The sequence below is a fragment of the Salmo salar genome, chromosome 28, assembly GCF_965601325.2.
Source record: "Salmo salar chromosome 28, fSalSal1, whole genome shotgun sequence".
NCBI lineage: Eukaryota > Metazoa > Chordata > Actinopteri > Salmoniformes > Salmonidae > Salmo > Salmo salar.
The window spans coordinates 40,180,001-40,199,904 of NC_138318.1; the positions used below are offsets into that span (position 1 = coordinate 40,180,001).

General features: G+C 44.6%; 1 protein-coding gene across 1 annotated transcript in view; it reads right to left on the bottom strand.

The window, feature by feature from the left end:
• Positions 1–19,904, bottom strand: part of LOC106589950 (netrin receptor UNC5B-b) — a gene marked incomplete at its 5' end in the record, with an annotated part of 98,492 nt that overhangs the window by 70,688 nt on the left and 7,900 nt on the right.

Consider the following 19,904-nt stretch of genomic DNA (forward strand, 5'->3'; position numbering starts at 1 on the left):
AGAGAGAGAGAGAGAGAGAGAGAGAGAGAGAGAGAGAGAGAGAGAGAGAGAGGAGAGAGAGAGAGAGACAGAGAGACAGAGAGAGAAATAAACAAATAATGAGAGGGAGAGAGAGAGAGAGAGAGAGAGAGAAACTCAAAACAGGAGAATACTTTATCTGGTTAAAAATCAACAAGGAGGCTCTATTAACCGATTATAAGGTCTTCCTCTGTGCCATACATGTATACATTCCTCTACTTTAATGAAGAGAGTTTCTCCATTCTAGGGGGGGGGGAGATGAGTCACTTTCAGGCCCAAGGTAACGTACTGGTCTGTGGAGACCTGAATGGTAGAACAGCAGAAGAACTAGACACTATTAACAGTCATGGGGACAAACACATACCAGGAAGCAACAACCTTTCCCTATCACAATCCTGTGGATAACCACAATTACAGAAGAAGAATTATTGGGAAAACTACACATTCTACAACCCAAAAAAGGCCTGTGGTGCTGACGGTATTTTAAATCAAATTATCAAATATACAGACCACAAATTCAAATTGGCTATACTCTTCAACATTATCCTCAATGCAGGTATTTTCCCCCCGATATTTGGAACCGAGGATTGATCTCATCAATCTATAAAAACGGAGACAAATTTGACCCAAATAATTAAAGAGGAATTTACGTTAAAAGTAAACTTGGGGGAAAAATTCTGTGCAGTATCACAAATAAATAGCAGACGACATCATTTCCTGGAAGAATACAACATCCTGCAGCAGAAAGGTAGATTGGATTTTTAACAAATAACTACAACAGAAAACATGTACAGTCTCCTCACTGACAAACAAGTCAACCACATTATTTATGAACTGATACACAAAACAACGCTTGATTAGAATACTTTTTTTTTTACATTTTAAATTATTATACAAAATTCTTGCCACTAACATAATGTTATGTATACATGGGGGATACAACAATCTCAGCTCTGTAGATATCGCTGCGAAGAGACAGAATCATTAGATCCCTTATTATGGTATCGCATCTATGTAGCTTGTTCCAGGAACGGCAGAAGAAAAAAAAAATCACAACATTTATCTGAAAATGAACCTTACAAATAGCACTGTTGGGAGATTTGGAAAAACCAGAGTCAATCAATCAACAATATAACAATAACTTTTAGTAAAAATATTTATATTTTTTATTTACAATCTGTAGATATTAACGATGAGACGGTCTACAGGGAGGAGGTGAGGGCTCTGGTGGAAAATAATCTCTCCCTCAATGTCAACAAAACAAAGGAGCTGATAGTGGACTTCAGGAAACAGCAGAGGGAGCACGGGGCTGCAGTTGAGAAGGTGAAAAGCTTCAAGTTCCTCGGTCTACGCATCACTGAAAATCTGAAATGGTCCACCCACACAGACAAGGCGGCGCAATAGCGCCTCTTAAAACTCAGGAGGCTGAAGAAATTTGGCTTGGCCTGTTAGTCCCTCACAAACTTGTACAGATGCACCATCGAGAGCATCCTGTCGGGCTGTATCACCGCCTGGTTTGGCAACTGCACCGTCCGCAACCGCAGGGCTCTCCAGAGGGTAGTGAGGTCCACACAACGCATCACCAGGGGCACACTGCCCTTCAGGACATCTACAGTACTGCCTGTTCAACCTGTTATCATCCAGAAGGCGAGGTCAGTACAGGTGCATCAAAGCTGGGGACCGAGAGACTGAAAAACAGCTTCTATCTCAAGGCCATCAGACTGTTAAATAGCCATCACTAGCCGGCCTCCACCCAGTACCCTGCCCTGAACTTAGTCACTGTCACTAGCCGGCCTCCACCCAGTACCCTGCCCTGAACTTAGTCACTGTCACTAGCCGGCCTCCACCCAGTACCCTGCCCTGAACTTAGTCACTGTCACTAGCCGGCCTCCACCCAGTACCCTGCCCTGAACTTAGTCACTGTCACTAGCCGGCCTCCACCCAGTACCCTGCCCTGAACTTAGTCACTGTCACTAGCCGGCCTCCACCCAGTACCCTGCCCTGAACTTAGTCACTGTCACTAGCCGGCCTCCACCCAGTACCCTGCCTTGAACTTAGTCACTGTCACTAGCCGGCCTCCACCCAGTACCCTGCCCTGAACTTAGTCACTGTCACTAGCCGGCTACCACCCAGTACCCTGCCCCGAACCTTAGTCACTGTTACTAGCCTCCACCCAGTACCCTGCCCTGAACTTAGTCACTGTCACTAGCCGGCTACCACCCAGTACCCTGCCCTGAACTTAGTCATTGTCACTAGCCGGCTACCACCCAGTTACTCAGCCCTGAACTTAGTCACTGTCACTAGCCGGCTACCACCCAGTTACTCAGCCCTGCACCTTAGAGGCTGCTGCCTTATGTAGATAGACATGGAATCACTGGTCACTTTAATAATGTTAATATATTGTTTCACATGTATTTACTGTATTCTAGTCAAGTCCATCCTATTCAACTATTGCTGTACATCTACTATTCTATCCATTTATTCTACAGTTATACTATATATTCTATCCATAATGTCCATCATCTCTATACATCCCATCTCACACACACACACACACACACACACACACACACACACACACACACACACACACACACACACACACACACACACATATATGGAGACAGCAGTTTGTTAAAGACAGGGGTTGATGGGAAATTTTATTTTATCACGTAATCCAGTCTCTTTACAAAATACCAATTACTTGTGGGTGTGATTAATGAATATCATACAGATTGGTTTCCTGACACCCTCAGGTGTAAAACAAGGAGATGCCTTATCGCCGACTTTGTTTGCTTTGTTTAAAAAAAAAAAAAAATACGATTTTGCAAAATAAATGAAACAGTTAAATATTGGATTAAGATATGATGATGAAATGCAAAGTATCCTTTTATACGCCGACAACGTTATTTTGATGTCAGAAACTGAACAAGACTTGCAGAACATGTTGCTATGTCCAGTCAGTTGGTGTAAAAGATGGAGACTCAACCAGACTAAAACACACATAATGACTTGGTGTAGAAGGTGGAGACTCATGATCAACCAGACTAAAACACAGATAATGACTTGGTGTAGAAGGTGGAGACTCAGGATCAACCAGACTAAAACACAGATAATGACTTGGTGTAGAAGCTGGAGACTCAGGATCAACCAGACTAAAACACAGATAATGACTTGGTGTAGAAGGTGGAGACTCAGGATCAACCAGACTAAAACACAGATAATGACTTGGTGTAGAAGGTGGAGACTCATGATCAACCAGACTAAAACACAGATAATGACTTGGTGTAGAAGGTGGAGACTCAGGATCAACCAGACTAAAACACAGATAATGACTTGGTGTAGAAGGTGGAGACTCAGGATCAACCAGACTAAAACACAGATAATGACTTGGTGGAGACTCATGATCAACCAGACTAAAACACAGATAATGACTTGGTGTAGAAGGTGGAGACTCAGGATCAACCAGACTAAAACACAGATAATGACTTGGTGTAGAAGGTGGAGACTCAGGATCAACCAGACTAAAACACAGATAATGACTTGGTGGAGACTCATGATCAACCAGACTAAAACACAGATAATGACTTGGTGTAGAAGGTGGAGACTCAGGATCAACCAGACTAAAACACAGATAATGACTTGGTGTAGAAGGTGGAGACTCATGATCAACCAGACTAAAACACAGATAATGACTTGGTGTAGAAGGTGGAGACTCATGATCAACCAGACTAAAACACAGATAATGACTTGGTGTAGAAGGTGGAGACTCATGATCAACCAGACTAAAACACAGATAATGACTTGGTGTAGAAGGTGGAGACTCAGGATCAACCAGACTAAAACACAGATAATGACTTGGTGTAGAAGGTGGAGACTCATGATCAACCAGACTAAAACACAGATAATGACTTGGTGTAGAAGGTGGAGACTCATGATCAACCAGACTAAAACACAGATAATGACTTGGTGTAGAAGGTGGAGACTCAGGATCAACCAGACTAAAACACAGATAATGACTTGGTGTAGAAGGTGGAGACTCATGATCAACCAGACTAAAACACAGATAATGACTTGGTGTAGAAGGTGGAGACTCAGGATCAACCAGACTAAAACACAGATAATGACTTGGTGTAGAAGGTGGAGACTCAGGATCAACCAGACTAAAACACACATAATGACTTGGTGTAGAAGGTGGAGACTCATGATTAACCAGACTAAAACACAGATAATGACTTGGTGTAGAAGGTGGAGACTCAGGATCAACCAGACTAAAACACAGATAATGACTTGGTGTAGAAGGTGGAGACTCATGATCAACCAGACTAAAACACAGATAATGACTTGGTGTAGAAGGTGGAGACTCAGGATCAACCAGACTAAAACACAGATAATGACTTGGTGTAGAAGGTGGAGACTCAGGATCAACCAGACTAAAACACAAATAATGACTTGGTGTAGAAGGTGGAGACTCTGGATCAACCAGACTAAAACACAGATAATGACTTGGTGTAGAAGGTGGAGACTCATGATCAACCAGACTAAAACACAGATAATGACTTGGTGTAGAAGGTGGAGACTCAGGATCAACCAGACTAAAACACAGATAATGACTTGGTGTAGAAGGTGGAGACTCAGGATCAACCAGACTAAAACACAGATAATGACTTGGTGTAGAAGGTGGAGACTCAGGATCAACCAGACTAAAACACAGATAATGACTTGGTGTAGAAGGTGGAGACTCAGGATCAACCAGACTAAAACACAAATAATGACTTGGTATAGAAGGTGGAGACTCAGGATCAACCAGACTAAAACACAGATAATGACTTGGTGTAGAAGGTGGAGACTCATGATCAACCAGACTAAAACACAGATAATGACTTGGTGTAGAAGGTGGAGACTCAGGATCAACCAGACTAAAACACAGATAATGACTTGGTGTAGAAGGTGGAGACTCATGATCAACCAGACTAAAACACAGATAATGACTTGGTGTAGAAGGTGGAGACTCAGGATCAACCAGACTAAAACACACATAATGACTTGGTGTAGAAGGTGGAGACTCATGATTAACCAGACTAAAACACAGATAATGACTTGGTGTAGAAGGTGGAGACTCAGGATCAACCAGACTAAAACACAGATAATGACTTGGTGTAGAAGGTGGAGACTCATGATCAACCAGACTAAAACACAGATAATGACTTGGTGTAGAAGGTGGAGACTCAGGATCAACCAGACTAAAACACAGATAATGACTTGGTGTAGAAGGTGGAGACTCAGGATCAACCAGACTAAAACACAAATAATGACTTGGTGTAGAAGGTGGAGACTCTGGATCAACCAGACTAAAACACAGATAATGACTTGGTGTAGAAGGTGGAGACTCATGATCAACCAGACTAAAACACAGATAATGACTTGGTGTAGAAGGTGGAGACTCAGGATCAACCAGACTAAAACACAGATAATGACTTGGTGTAGAAGGTGGAGACTCAGGATCAACCAGACTAAAACACAGATAATGACTTGGTGTAGAAGGTGGAGACTCAGGATCAACCAGACTAAAACACAGATAATGACTTGGTGTAGAAGGTGGAGACTCAGGATCAACCAGACTAAAACACAGATAATGACTTGGTATAGAAGGTGGAGACTCAGGATCAACCAGACTAAAACACAGATAATGACTTGGTGTAGAAGGTGGAGACTCAGGATCAACCAGACTAAAACACAGATAATGACTTGGTGTAGAAGCTGGAGACTCAGGATCAACCAGACTAAAACACAGATAATGACTTGGTGTAGAAGGTGGAGACTCAGGATCAACCAGACTAAAACACAGATAATGACTTGGTGGAGACTCATGATCAACCAGACTAAAACACAGATAATGACTTGGTGTAGAAGGTGGAGACTCAGGATCAACCAGACTAAAACACAGATAATGACTTGGTGTAGAAGGTGGAGACTCAGGATCAACCAGACTAAAACACAGATAATGACTTGGTGGAGACTCATGATCAACCAGACTAAAACACAGATAATGACTTGGTGTAGAAGGTGGAGACTCAGGATCAACCAGACTAAAACACAGATAATGACTTGGTGTAGAAGGTGGAGACTCAGGATCAACCAGACTAAAACACAGATAATGACTTGGTATAGAAGGTGGAGACTCAGGATCAACCAGACTAAAACACAGATAATGACTTGGTGTAGAAGGTGGAGACTCAGGATCAACCAGACTAAAACACAGATAATGACTTGGTGTAGAAGGTGGAGACTCAGGATCAACCAGACTAAAACACAGATAATGACTTGGTGTAGAAGGTGGAGACTCAGGATCAACCAGACTAAAACACAGATAATGACTTGGTGTAGAAGGTGGAGACTCATGATCAACCAGACTAAAACACAGATAATGACTTGGTGTAGAAGGTGGAGACTCAGGATCAACCAGACTAAAACACAGATAATGACTTGGTGTAGAAGGTGGAGACTCAGGATCAACCAGACTAAAACACAGATAATGACTTGGTGTAGAAGGTGGAGACTCAGGATCAACCAGACTAAAACACAGATAATGACTTGGTGTAGAAGGTGGAGACTCAGGATCAACCAGACTAAAACACAGATAATGACTTGGTGTAGAAGGTGGAGACTCAGGATCAACCAGACTAAAACACAGATAATGACTTGGTGTAGAAGGTGGAGACTCAGGATCAACCAGACTAAAACACAGATAATGACTTGGTGGAGACTCATGATCAACCAGACTAAAACACAGATAATGACTTGGTGTAGAAGGTGGAGACTCAGGATCAACCAGACTAAAACACAGATAATGACTTGGTGTAGAAGGTGGAGACTCAGGATCAACCAGACTAAAACACAGATAATGACTTGGTGGAGACTCATGATCAACCAGACTAAAACACAGATAATGACTTGGTGTAGAAGGTGGAGACTCAGGATCAACCAGACTAAAACACAGATAATGACTTGGTGTAGAAGGTGGAGACTCAGGATCAACCAGACTAAAACACAGATAATGACTTGGTATAGAAGGTGGAGACTCAGGATCAACCAGACTAAAACACAGATAATGACTTGGTGTAGAAGGTGGAGACTCAGGATCAACCAGACTAAAACACAGATAATGACTTGGTGTAGAAGGTGGAGACTCAGGATCAACCAGACTAAAACACAGATAATGACTTGGTGTAGAAGGTGGAGACTCAGGATCAACCAGACTAAAACACAGATAATGACTTGGTGTAGAAGGTGGAGACTCATGATCAACCAGACTAAAACACAGATAATGACTTGGTGTAGAAGGTGGAGACTCAGGATCAACCAGACTAAAACACAGATAATGACTTGGTGTAGAAGGTGGAGACTCAGGATCAACCAGACTAAAACACAGATAATGACTTGGTGTAGAAGGTGGAGACTCAGGATCAACCAGACTAAAACACAGATAATGACTTGGTGTAGAAGGTGGAGACTCAGGATCAACCAGACTAAAACACAGATAATGACTTGGTGTAGAAGGTGGAGACTCAGGATCAACCAGACTAAAACACAGATAATGACTTGGTGTAGAAGGTGGAGACTCAGGATCAACCAGACTAAAACACAGATAATGACTTGGTGTAGAAGGTGGAGACTCAGGATCAACCAGACTAAAACACAGATAATGACTTGGTGTAGAAGGTGGAGACTCAGGATCAACCAGACTAAAACACAGATAATGACTTGGTGTAGAAGGTGGAGACTCATGATCAACCAGACTAAAACACAGATAATGACTTGGTGTAGAAGGTGGAGACTCAGGATCAACCAGACTAAAACACAGATAATGACTTGGTGTAGAAGGTGGAGACTCAGGATCAACCAGACTAAAACACAGATAATGACTTGGTGTAGAAGGTGGAGACTCAGGATCAACCAGACTAAAACACAGATAATGACTTGGTGTAGAAGGTGGAGACTCAGGATCAACCAGACTAAAACACAGATAATGACTTGGTGTAGAAGGTGGAGACTCAGGATCAACCAGACTAAAACACAGATAATGACTTGGTGTAGAAGGTGGAGACTCAGGATCAACCAGACTAAAACACAGATAATGACTTGGTGTAGAAGGTGGAGACTCAGGATCAACCAGACTAAAACACAAAAAAAACAGCTCCTAAGAGAAGTGTCTTTCAGTTTTGTTTTGGAGAAGACATTCTGGAGTTATTACCTTTCTATACGGAACATCTGCCCTGGCCGACTCAGCATGTAGAGCTCTTGGGGGGAGTTATAGGAAAAAACAAAAACATTTAAAGATATTGGTTATGCTAAATATTTGCAAACTGTATCAGATATGCGTGTGTCCTGTTCTGGACTATTCAGCAGGAGTGTGGGGTTGCTAAAAGGTAACTCAAAAACAAACATGTTCATAACAGAGCACTACGTTACTTTTTAGGTGTCCACAAGTTTGCACCTATTCTTGCAATATAACTGGGGACACGGGCTGGGGAACCCTGTGAGGTGAGATGGAAGGCGTGTATGGTGAGACTTTGGAATAGATTATTGGATATGCCAACTGCCAGAATAGCTAGTAACGTTTTTCAATGAGATCTATCTGGGCAACGGAAATGTCTGACCTTTTTCAACAGTCTCACTGTGAACATCTGTACAAAAACCAAATTAAGTGAGACATAGATATTATTATCAGGAAGCTTGGCCCCAGTGATGTACTGGGCCATACGCACTACCCTCTGTAGCGCCTTACGGTCAGATGTTGAGCAGTTGCCATACCAGGCGGTGATGCTACCGGTCAGGATGCTCTCGATGGTGCAGCTGTAGAACTTTTTGAGGATCTGGGGACCCATGCCAAATCTTTTCAGTCTCCTGACGGGGAATAGGTTTTGTCGTGCCCTCTTCACGACTGTCTTGGTGTGTTTGGACCATGATAGTTTGTTGGTGATGTGGACACCAAGGAACTTGAAGCTCTCGACCAGCTCCACTTCAGTCCTGTCGATGTTAATGGGTGGCATGTTCAGCCCTCCTTTTCCTGTAGTTCACGATCAGCTCCTTTGTCACATTGAGAGAGAGGTTGTTGACCTGGTTGTTGTCCTGGCACCACACTATCGGGTCTCTAACCTCCTCCCTACCTCAAAGCAAGAGATCGCTATGTGCACAAGTAAGATCAGGGATGTTGAAACAGGTCGGTATGAAATGGAAGAGGAAAAGAATATGTAACTATCGTGACCTCGAAGAAATAGAGAATTAAACACATTTTATCCTCTATTGCCCTTTCTACCACGAGGCAATACCTGAAATGGGATTTTTTTGTCCATTGTGTTTTTCCATTTGTGGAATATTTAAATAAAGCCAGGAATGAAAGAAAAAGGGATACCTATAATTAAATTATACAAATATTTATCTTCTATGTGGTAAATGGTGTGTGTATATAGATTGTGTATATATTGTAAATAGATTGTCTATCAGATCAATCTTCTTTTTGTGCCAGACTAGGTTCAAATTTCCTTCTGTTTCATTTATTTGTATGTTTTTATTTTATTTAACCTTTATTTAACCTTTATTTAACTAGGCAAGTCAGTTAAGAACACATTTTTATTTACAATGACGGCCTACACCGGCCAAACCCGGACGGCGCTGGGCCAAATTGTGCGCCACCCTATGGGACTCCCAATCACGGCCGGTTGTGACACAGCCTGGATTCGAACCAGGGTGTATGTAGTGACGCCTCTAGCACTGAGATGCAGTACCTCAGACCACTGAACCAGGGTCTGTAGTGATGCCTCTAGCACTGAGATGCAGTACCTCAGACAGCTGAACCAGGGTCTGTAGTGATGCCTCTAGCACTGAGATGCAGTGCCTCAGACAGCTGAACCAGGGTCTGTAGTGATGCCACTAGCACTGAGATGCAGTACCTCAGACAGCTGAACCAGGGTCTGTAGTGACGCCTCTAGCACTGAGATGCAGTGCCTCAGACAGCTGAACCAGGGTCTGTAGTGATGCCTCTAGCACTGAGATGCAGTGCCTCAGACAGCTGAACCAGGGTCTGTAGTGATGCCTCTAGCACTGAGATGCAGTGCCTTAGACCGCTGAACCAGGGTCTGTAGTGACGCCTCTAGCACTGAGATGCAGTGCCTTAGACCGCTGAACCAGGGTCTGTAGTGACGCCTCTAGCACTGAGATGCAGTACCTCAGACAGCTGAACCAGGGTCTGTAGTGACGCCTCTAGCACTGAGATGCAGTGCCTTAGACCGCCGCACCACTCGGGAGCTCATGTTTATGTATGTATATTATTTTACTGCTCTAGGGATGTAATTATTTTTTGGATAACCTTATTTACTAGGCTGCCTGGGGTGGCAGGTAGACTAGTGGTTAGAGCGTTGGGACAGTAACCGAAAGGTTGCTGGATTGAATCCCCCAAGCTGACAAGATAAAAATCTGTCATTCTGCCCCTGAACAAGGCAATTAAACCCACTGTTCCTAGGCTGTCATTGTAAATAAGAATTTGTTCTTAACTGACTTGCCTAGTTAAATAAAGGTTAAAAACATATTTTTTTTACTATTGTGTATTGAATTTTACCTTAAAAATGTTTTCATTTATTTATTTATTATTCATTTATAATTATCACTGAGTTACCACAGAAGGAGAATTATCACTGAATTACCACAGAAGAAGAATTATCACTGAATTACCACAGAAGAAGAATTATCACTGAGTTACCACAGAAGGAGAATTATCACTGAATTACCACAGAAGAAGAATTATCACTGAATTACCACAGAAGAAGAATTATCACTGAGTTACCACAGAAGAAGAATTATCACTGAGTTACCACAGAAGAAGAATTATCACTGAATTACCACAGAAGAAGAATTACACTGATGATTGTTTACGCATCTGTTAATCCCATAAGGGATGGATTGCCAACTGGAGATTTCACACCAAAATAACATTTCATTCATTAATTTCATTAATTAATTAATTTCATTCATTAATTAATTAATTTCATTCATTCTTAATTCCATTCTTTAAATATATATATATTTTTTTAGATTTGTGTGTATTGTTGTGTATTGTTAGAGATTACTGCACTGTTGGAACTAGGAACATAAGCATTTCTCTACACCCGCAATAACATCTGCTAAACATGTGTATGCGACCAATAACATTTGATTTAATTTGATTTACTGTGTGATTAGATATATGGCACATCGAAACCATAAGAGGGTTGGGTTAAGGTGATAGGTGGGATGGACAGAGAGTAGCTGAGGGGTTAAGGTGATAGGTGGGATGGACTGAGAGTAGCTGAGGGGTTAAGGTGATAGGTGGGATGGACTGAGAGTAGCTGAGGGGTTAAGGTGATAGGTGGGATGGACTGAGAGTAGCTGAGGGGTTAAGGTGATAGGTGGGATGGACTGAGAGTAGCTGAGGGGTTAAGGTGATAGGTGGGATGGACTGAGAGTAACTGAGGGGTTAAGGTGATAGGTGGGATGGACTGAGAGTAGCCGAGGGTTTTAGGTGATAGGTGGGATGGACTGAGAGTAGCCGAGGGGTTAAGGTGATAGGTGGGATGGACTGAAAGTAGCCGAGGGGTTAAGGTGATAGCTGGGGTGGACTGAGAGTAGCTGAGGGGTTAAGGTGATAGGTGGGATGGACTGAGAGTAGCTGAGGGGTTAAGGTGATAGGTGGGATGGACTGAGAGTAGCTGAGGGGTTACGGTGATAGGTGGGGTGGACTGAGAGTAGCTGAGGGGTTAAGGTGATAGGTGGGATAGACTGAGAGTAGCAGAGGGGTTAAGGTGATAGGTGGGATGGACTGAGAGTAGCTGAGGGGTTAAGGTGATAGGTGGGATGGACTGAGAGTAGCTGAGGGGTTAAGGTGATAGATGGGGTGGACTGAGAGTAGCTGAGGGGTTAAGGTGATAGATGGGGTGGACTGAGAGTAGCTGAGGGATGGGGTTAAGGTGATAGGTGGGATGGACTGAGAGTAGCTGAGGGGTTAAGGTGATAGGTGGGATGGACTGAGAGTAGCTGAGGGGTTAAGGTGATAGGTGGGATGGGCTGAGAGTAGCTGAGGGGTTAAGGTGATAGGTGGGATGGACTGAGAGTAGCTGAGGGGTTAAGGTGATAGGTGGGATGGGCTGAGAGTAGCTGAGGGGTTAAGGTGATAGGTGGGATGGGCTGGGAGTAGCTGAGGGGTTAAGGTGATAGGTGGGATGGGCTGAGAGTAGCTGAGGGGTGGGGTTAAAAGCTCATGTTCTATAATAAACTCAGCAAAAAAAGAAACGTCCTCTCACTGTCAACTGCGTTTATTTTCAGCAAACTTAACATGAGTAAATGTTTGTATGAACATAAGATTCAACAACTGAGACATAAACTGAAAAAGTTCCACAGACATGTGACTAACAGAAATTGAATAATGTGTCCCTGAACAAAGGGGGGGGGGTCAAAATCAAAAGTAACAGTCAGTATCCTGTGTGGCCACCAGCTGCATTAAGTACTGCAGTGCATCTCCTCAGTATGGCTGGTGGCATTGTCATGCTGGAGGGTCATGTCAGGATGAGCCTGCAGGAAGGGTACCACATGAGGGAGGAGGATGTCTTCCCTGTAACGCACAGCATTGAGATTGCCTGCAATGACAACAAGCTCAGAGCTATGATGCTGTGACACACCGCCCCAGACCATGACGGACCCTCCACCCCCAAATCGATCCCGCTCCAGAGTACAGGCCTCGGTGTAACACTCATTCCTTCAACGATAAACGCGAATCTGACCATCACTCCTGGTGAGACAAAACCGCGACTCGTCAGTGAAGAGCACTTTTTGATAGTCCTGTCTGGTCCAGCGACGGTGGGTTTGTGCCCATAGGCGACGTTGTTGCCGGTGATGTCTGGTTAGGACCTGCCTTACAACAGGCTTACAAGCCCTCAGTCCAGCCTCTCTCAGCCTATTGCGGACAGTCTGAGCACTGATGGAGGGATTGTGTGTTCCTGGTGTAATTCAGCAGTTGTTGTTGCCATCCTGTACCTGTCCCGCAGGTGTGATGTTCGGATGTACTGATCAGCTGTCCGTCCTGTCTCCCTGTAGCGCTGTCTTAGGCATCTCACAGTACGGACATTGCATTCACGCAGATGAGCAGGGACCCTGGGCATCTTTCTTTTGGTGTTTTTCAGAGTCAGTAGACAAGCCTCTTTAGTGTCCTAAGTTTTTATAACTGTGACCTTAATTGCACCTACCGTCTGTAAGCTGTTAGTGTCTTAACGACCGTTCCACAGGTACATGTTCATTAATTGTTTATGGTTCATTGAACAAGCATGGTAAACAGTGTTTAAACCCTTTACAATGAACATCTGTGAAGTTATTTGGATTTTCACTCAGTATCTTTGAAAGACAGGGTCCTGAAAAAAGGGCGTTTCTTTTTTTTGCTGAGTTTAGATATGACTGAAAACAGGATGTACAATGTGTACTATCTAAGTACTATCTAAGTACTATCTAAGTACTATCTAGGTAAAACAAAAAGGCCACGCTACTCCTTTCCTCTCTACCTAACCTAACCTCCCCTCACAGTCCTGTTAGTTTGGCTGCTCAGCCTACCTTAGTTATCTCCCACCCATCATAGCCCTCTCATTACCAACCAATCAGAGAGCTTGGAAATGCGCATCTGGACAGTGCACCCGTCCACTCAGGTCAGACGGTCGTCGTCGTCCCAAAGGGAGAAGACGACATGTTTCTGAGGACTTTTTTATTTTATTGTCGACAGGAAAACCGTATGTCTGAATGTTGTGCGTGTATCGAAATAACCACAACAATAAGATTCCAGCCAATGGGATTACCGCAATCAGAAACAGCTGTGTGGTGGTGGTGACTATGAAGAGGACAGTGATTGACCTCAACATCATGTTCTAACCAGACTCATCAGTTATACGTATATAAGGCATTTTTAAATGTAAACTTTTATTTAACTAGGCATGTCGGTTAAGAACAAATTTTTATTTACAATGATGGTAAACCAGGGAACAGTGGGTTAACTGCCTTGTTCAAGGGAGCAGAATGACAGATTTGTACCTTGTCAGCTCAGGGGATTCGATCCAGCAATCTTTCAGTTACTAGTCCAACGCTCTAACCAGTAGTCTACCTGCCACCCCGCATACCAGCCAACCCTTTTTACATGGCCCTTCTCGACGGATTTTAGTGTGCAACAGTGATTACAATCTATCTAAATGTAATGTATATCAAATAGCTTCGTTCTTGATATGTAACTACTGTTAAAAAAATTATATATATTATATACTCCACACTCTGACCGACAAACAAGTTAACCACAACAGACTACATTATACACTCCACACTCTGACTGACAAACAAGTCAACCACAACAGACTACATTATACACTCCACACTCTGACTGACAAACAAGTCAACCACAACAGACTACATTATACACTCCACACTCTGACTGACAAACAAGTCAACCACAACAGACTACATTATACACTCCACACTCTGACTGACAAACAAGTCAACCACAACAGACTACATTATACACTCCACACTCTGACTGACAAACAAGTCAACCACAACAGACTACATTATACACTCCACACTCTGACTGACAAACAAGTCAACCACAACAGACTACATTATACACTCCACACTCTGACTGACAAACAAGTTAACCACAACAGACTACATTATACACTCCACACTCTGACTGACAAACAAGTCAACCACAACAGACTACATTATACACTCCACACTCTGACCGACAAACAAGTCAACCACAACAGACTACATTATACACTCCACACTCTGACTGACAAACAAGTCAACCACAACAGACTACATTATACACTCCACACTCTGACTGACAAACAAGTCAACCACAACAGACTACATTATACACTCCACACTCTGACTGACAAACAAGTCAACCACAACAGAGGCAACATCTACTCGTTGTTTTTGTAGATTTCAAAAAAGCATTTGATTTAATTTGGCACAAAGGTCTTTTTTATAAACTAATAGAAAGTGGTATTTGAGGGAAAACATATGATGTTATTAAATCAATGTACACTAAAAACAAATGTGCTGTTAAAATTGTCAACAATCAAACAGACTTCTTCTCTCAGGGACCTGGAGTGAAACAGGGCCGCTCAATTAATCCATCAATATTTAACATCTACATTAATGAATTGGCCAAAACAGTAGAAGAATCTGCAGCACCTAGTCTCACCCTACACAACACTGAAATCAAGTGTCTGCTGTACGCAGATGACCTGGTGCTGCTGTCTCCCACTAAAGAGGGTCTGCTGTAGACAGATGACCTGGTGCTGCTGTCTCCCACTAAGGAGGGTCTGCTGTAGACAGATGACCTGGTGCTGCTGTCTCCCACTAAGGAGGGTCTGCTGTCTCCCACTAAAGAGGGTCTGCTGTAGACAGATGACCTGGTGCTGCTGTCTCCCACTAAAGAGGGTCTGCTGTAGACAGATGACCTGGTGCTGCTGTCTCCCACTAAGGAGGGTCTGCTGTAGACAGATGACCTGGTGCTGCTGTCTCCCACTAAGGAGGGTCTGCTGTAGACAGATGACCTGGTGCTGTTGTCTCCCACTAAAGAGGGTCTGCTGTACACAGATGACCTGGTGCTGCTGTCTCCCACTAAGGAGGGTCTGCTGTAGACAGATGACCTGGTGCTGCTGTCTCCCACTAAAGAGGGTCTGCTGTAGACAGATGACCTGGTGCTGCTGTCTCCCACTAAGGAGGGTCTGCTGTAGACAGATGACCTGGTGCTGCTGTCTCCCACTAAGGAGGGTCTGCTGTAGACAGATGACCTGGTGCTGCTGTCTCCCACTAAGGAGGGTCTGCTGTAGACAGATGACCTGGTGCTGCTGTCTCCCACTAAGGAGGGTCTGCTGTAGACAGATGACCTGGTGCTGCTGTCTCCCACTAAGGAGGGTCTGCTGTAGACAGATGACCTGGTGCTGCTGTCTCCCACTAAGGAGGGTCTGCTGTACACAGATGACCTGGTGCTGCTGTCTCCCACTAAGGAGGGTCTGCTGTAGACAGATGACCTGGTGCTGTTGTCTCCCACTAAGGAGGGTCTGCTGTAGACAGATGACCTGGTGCTGCTGTCTCCCACTAAGGAGGGTCTGCTGTAGACAGATGACCTGGTGCTGCTGTCTCCCACTAAGGAGGGTCTGCTGTACGCAGATGACCTGGTGCTGCTGTCTCCCACTAAAGAGGGTCTGCTGTAGACAGATGACCTGGTGCTGCTGTCTCCCACTAAGGAGGGTCTGCTGTAGACAGATGACCTGGTGCTGCTGTCTCCCACTAAGGAGGGTCTGCTGTAGACAGATGACCTGGTGCTGCTGTCTCCCACTAAGGAGGGTCTGCTGTACACAGATGACCTGGTGCTGCTGTCTCCCACTAAGGAGGGTCTGCTGTAGACAGATGACCTGGTGCTGTTGTCTCCCACTAAGGAGGGTCTGCTGTAGACAGATGACCTGGTGCTGCTGTCTCCCACTAAGGAGGGTCTGCTGTAGACAGATGACCTGGTGCTGCTGTCTCCCACTAAGGAGGGTCTGCTGTACGCAGATGACCTGGTGCTGCTGTCTCCCACTAAAGAGGGTCTGCTGTAGACAGATGACCTGGTGCTGCTGTCTCCCACTAAGGAGGGTCTGCTGTAGACAGATGACCTGGTGCTACTGTCTCCCACTAAGGAGGAGTTACAGCAGCACCTAGATCATCTGCACAGGTTCTGTCAGACCTGGGCTCTGACCGTTAACCACAGGTTCTGTCTGGGCTCTGACCGTTAACCACAGGTTCTGTTAGACCTGGACTCTGACCGTTAACCACAGGTTCTGTCAGACCTGGACTCTGACTGTTAACCACAGGTTCTGTTAGACCTGGGCTCTGACCGTTAACCACAGGTTCTGTCAGACCTGGACTCTGACCGTTAACCACAGGTTCTGTAAGACCTGGGCTCTGACCGTTAAGAACCCACAGGTTCTGTCAAACAGAATATAATGATATTCCAAAATACTTCCAGAACTCAGGATGACAAACATAAATTCTATTTGGACCTATTAGAACACACCAGAACCTACACATATCTAGGACTAAATATCAGCAACACAGGTAGCTTTCACGTGGCTGTGAACGAGCTGAGAGACAACGCAATCTATACCATTAAAAGGATAATTAAAATCGAAATTCCAATTAAAAACTCCTAATTAACGCATATAGAGCAGAATTGGGCCAATACCCTTCTCCTTTATTAGAATAGAAAAAAAGAGCCATCAAATTTTACAACCATCTTAAAACAAGTGACCCCGAAACATTCAATCACACAGCTCTACAATGTCAAGAGATGAAACCAGAGAAGAGTCCCCTCAGCCAGCTGGTTCTGAGGCTCAGTTCACTAACCCAAACCAACACTCAGGACAGCACTCAGCCAGCTGGTTCTGAGGCTCAGTTCACTAACCCAAACCAACACTCAGGACAGCACTCAGCCAGCTGGTTCTGAGGCTCAGTTCACTAACCCAAACCAACACTCAGGACAGCACTCAGCCAGCTGGTTCTGAGGCTCAGTTCACTAACCCAAACCAACCCCATAGAGCCTCAGGACAGCACTCAGCCAGCTGGTTCTGAGGCTCAGTTCACTAACCCAAACCAACCCCATAGAGCCTCAGGACAGCACTCAGCCAGCTGGTTATGAGGCTCAGTTCACCAACCCAAACCAACTCCATAGAGCCTCAGGACAGCACTCAGCCAGCTGGTTCTGAGGCTCAGTTCACTAACCCAAATCAACACTCAGGACAGCACTCAGCCAGCTGGTTCTGAGGCTCAGTTCACTAACCCAAACAAACCCCATACAGCCTCAGGACAGCAGTCAGCCAGCTGGTTCTGAGGCTCAGTTCACTAACCCAAACCAACCCCATAGAGCCTCAGGACAGCACTCAGCCAGCTGGTTCTGAGGCTCAGTTCACTAACCCAAACAAACCCCATACAGCCTCAGGACAGCACTCAGCCAGCTGGTTCTGAGGCTCAGTTCACTAACCCAAACCAACCCCATAGAGCCTCAGGACAGCAGTCAGCCAGCTGGTTCTGAGGCTCAGTTCACTAACCCAAATCAACACTCAGGACAGCAGTCAGCCAGCTGGTTCTGAGGCTCAGTTCACCAACCCAAACCAACCCCATAGAGCCTCAGGACAGCAGTCAGAAAATCTGGCCCAACCAAATCATCACAAAGCAAAAATGTAAATATATATCACCTATTGGAAAGACACCACAAAAATCTAAGTAAACTTCAATGTTATTTATCTCTAAACAGACAGTACATGGTGGCAGACTATCTGACCACTGTGACTGATAGAAAACTGAGGAAAACACTGACTAGGTACAGACTCAGTGTGAACAGTCTGGCTATAGAGACCGGTCGTCACAGACAAACCTGGCTGCCCAGAGAAGACAGTCTGGCTGCCCAGAGAGGACAGTCTGGCTGCCCAGAGAGGACAGTCTGGCTGCCCAGAGAGGACAGTCTGGCTGCCCAGAGAGGACAGTCTGGCTGCCCAGAGAGGACAGTCTGTGCTCACTCTGCTCCAGGGGAGAGGTAGAGACAGAGCTGCATTTCCTATTACACTGTGACAAATACTCAGACCCAAGAGAATATTTATTTCCCAAAATGAAAATTCAATACAAAGAATTTGAAACTATAAAAGATGAAGAAAAAAATCTAATATTTTTTGGGTGAAAAGCCAAAATGTGCAGTTTTGGCAGCCAAATATGTGTCCTCCTGCCACAACCTGAGGGACAGACAGATATGTGTCCTCCTGCCTCAACCTGAGGGACAGACAGATATGTGTCCTCCTGCCACAACCTGAGGGACAGACGGATATGTGTCCTCCTGCCTCAACCTGAGGGACAGACAGATATGTGTCCTCCTGCCACAACCTGAGGGACAGACGGATATGTGTCCTCCTGCCACAACCTGAGGGACAGACAGATATGTGTCCTCCTGCCTCAACCTGAGGGACAGCCAGATATGTGCCCTGCCTCAACCTGAGGGACAGACAGATATGTGTCCTCCTGCCACAACCTGAGGGACAGACAGATATGTGTCCTCCTGCATCAACCTGAGGGACAGCCAGATATGTGTCCTCCTGCCTCAACCTGAGGGACAGACAGATATGTGTCCTCCTGCCACAACCTGAGGGACAGCTAGATATGTGTCCTCCTGCCTCAACCTGAGGGACAGACAGATATGTGTCCTCCTGCCACAACCTGAGGGACAGCCAGATATGTGCCCTGCCTCAACCTGAGGGACAGACAGATATGTGTCCTCCTGCCACAACCTGAGGGACAGCTAGATATGTGTCCTCCTGCCTCAACCTGAGGGACAGACAGATATGTGTCCTCCTGCCACAACCCGAGGGACAGACAGTGAAAAGTGCAATGTAATGTGGATAATATTTCCCATCTTGTTTTGTTTTGTCTTTCATACCAGGTCATGTGTCTTCTCAGTCATGTTGACACTGGTCTACTACAATCTTTTTAATGTATTATTATTCTCATTAATATAGTTGTTGTAGTGTTAATTGTTAATCACATTTCCACTACTATTGTTATAATGACTTTATCACTGGTGGTCCCACCATTGCTGTTTAAGTGGACTTTGACAATGTCAGTGATTTAACTTGCCATGTAAATAAAGTCTACTGAATTGAAAGAGAGAGAGAGAGAGAGAGAGAGAGAGAGAGAGAGAGAGAGAGAGAGAGAGGAGAGAGAGAGAGAGAGAGAGAGAGAGAGAGAGAGAGAGAGAGAGAGAGAGAGAGAGAGAGAGAGAGAGAGAG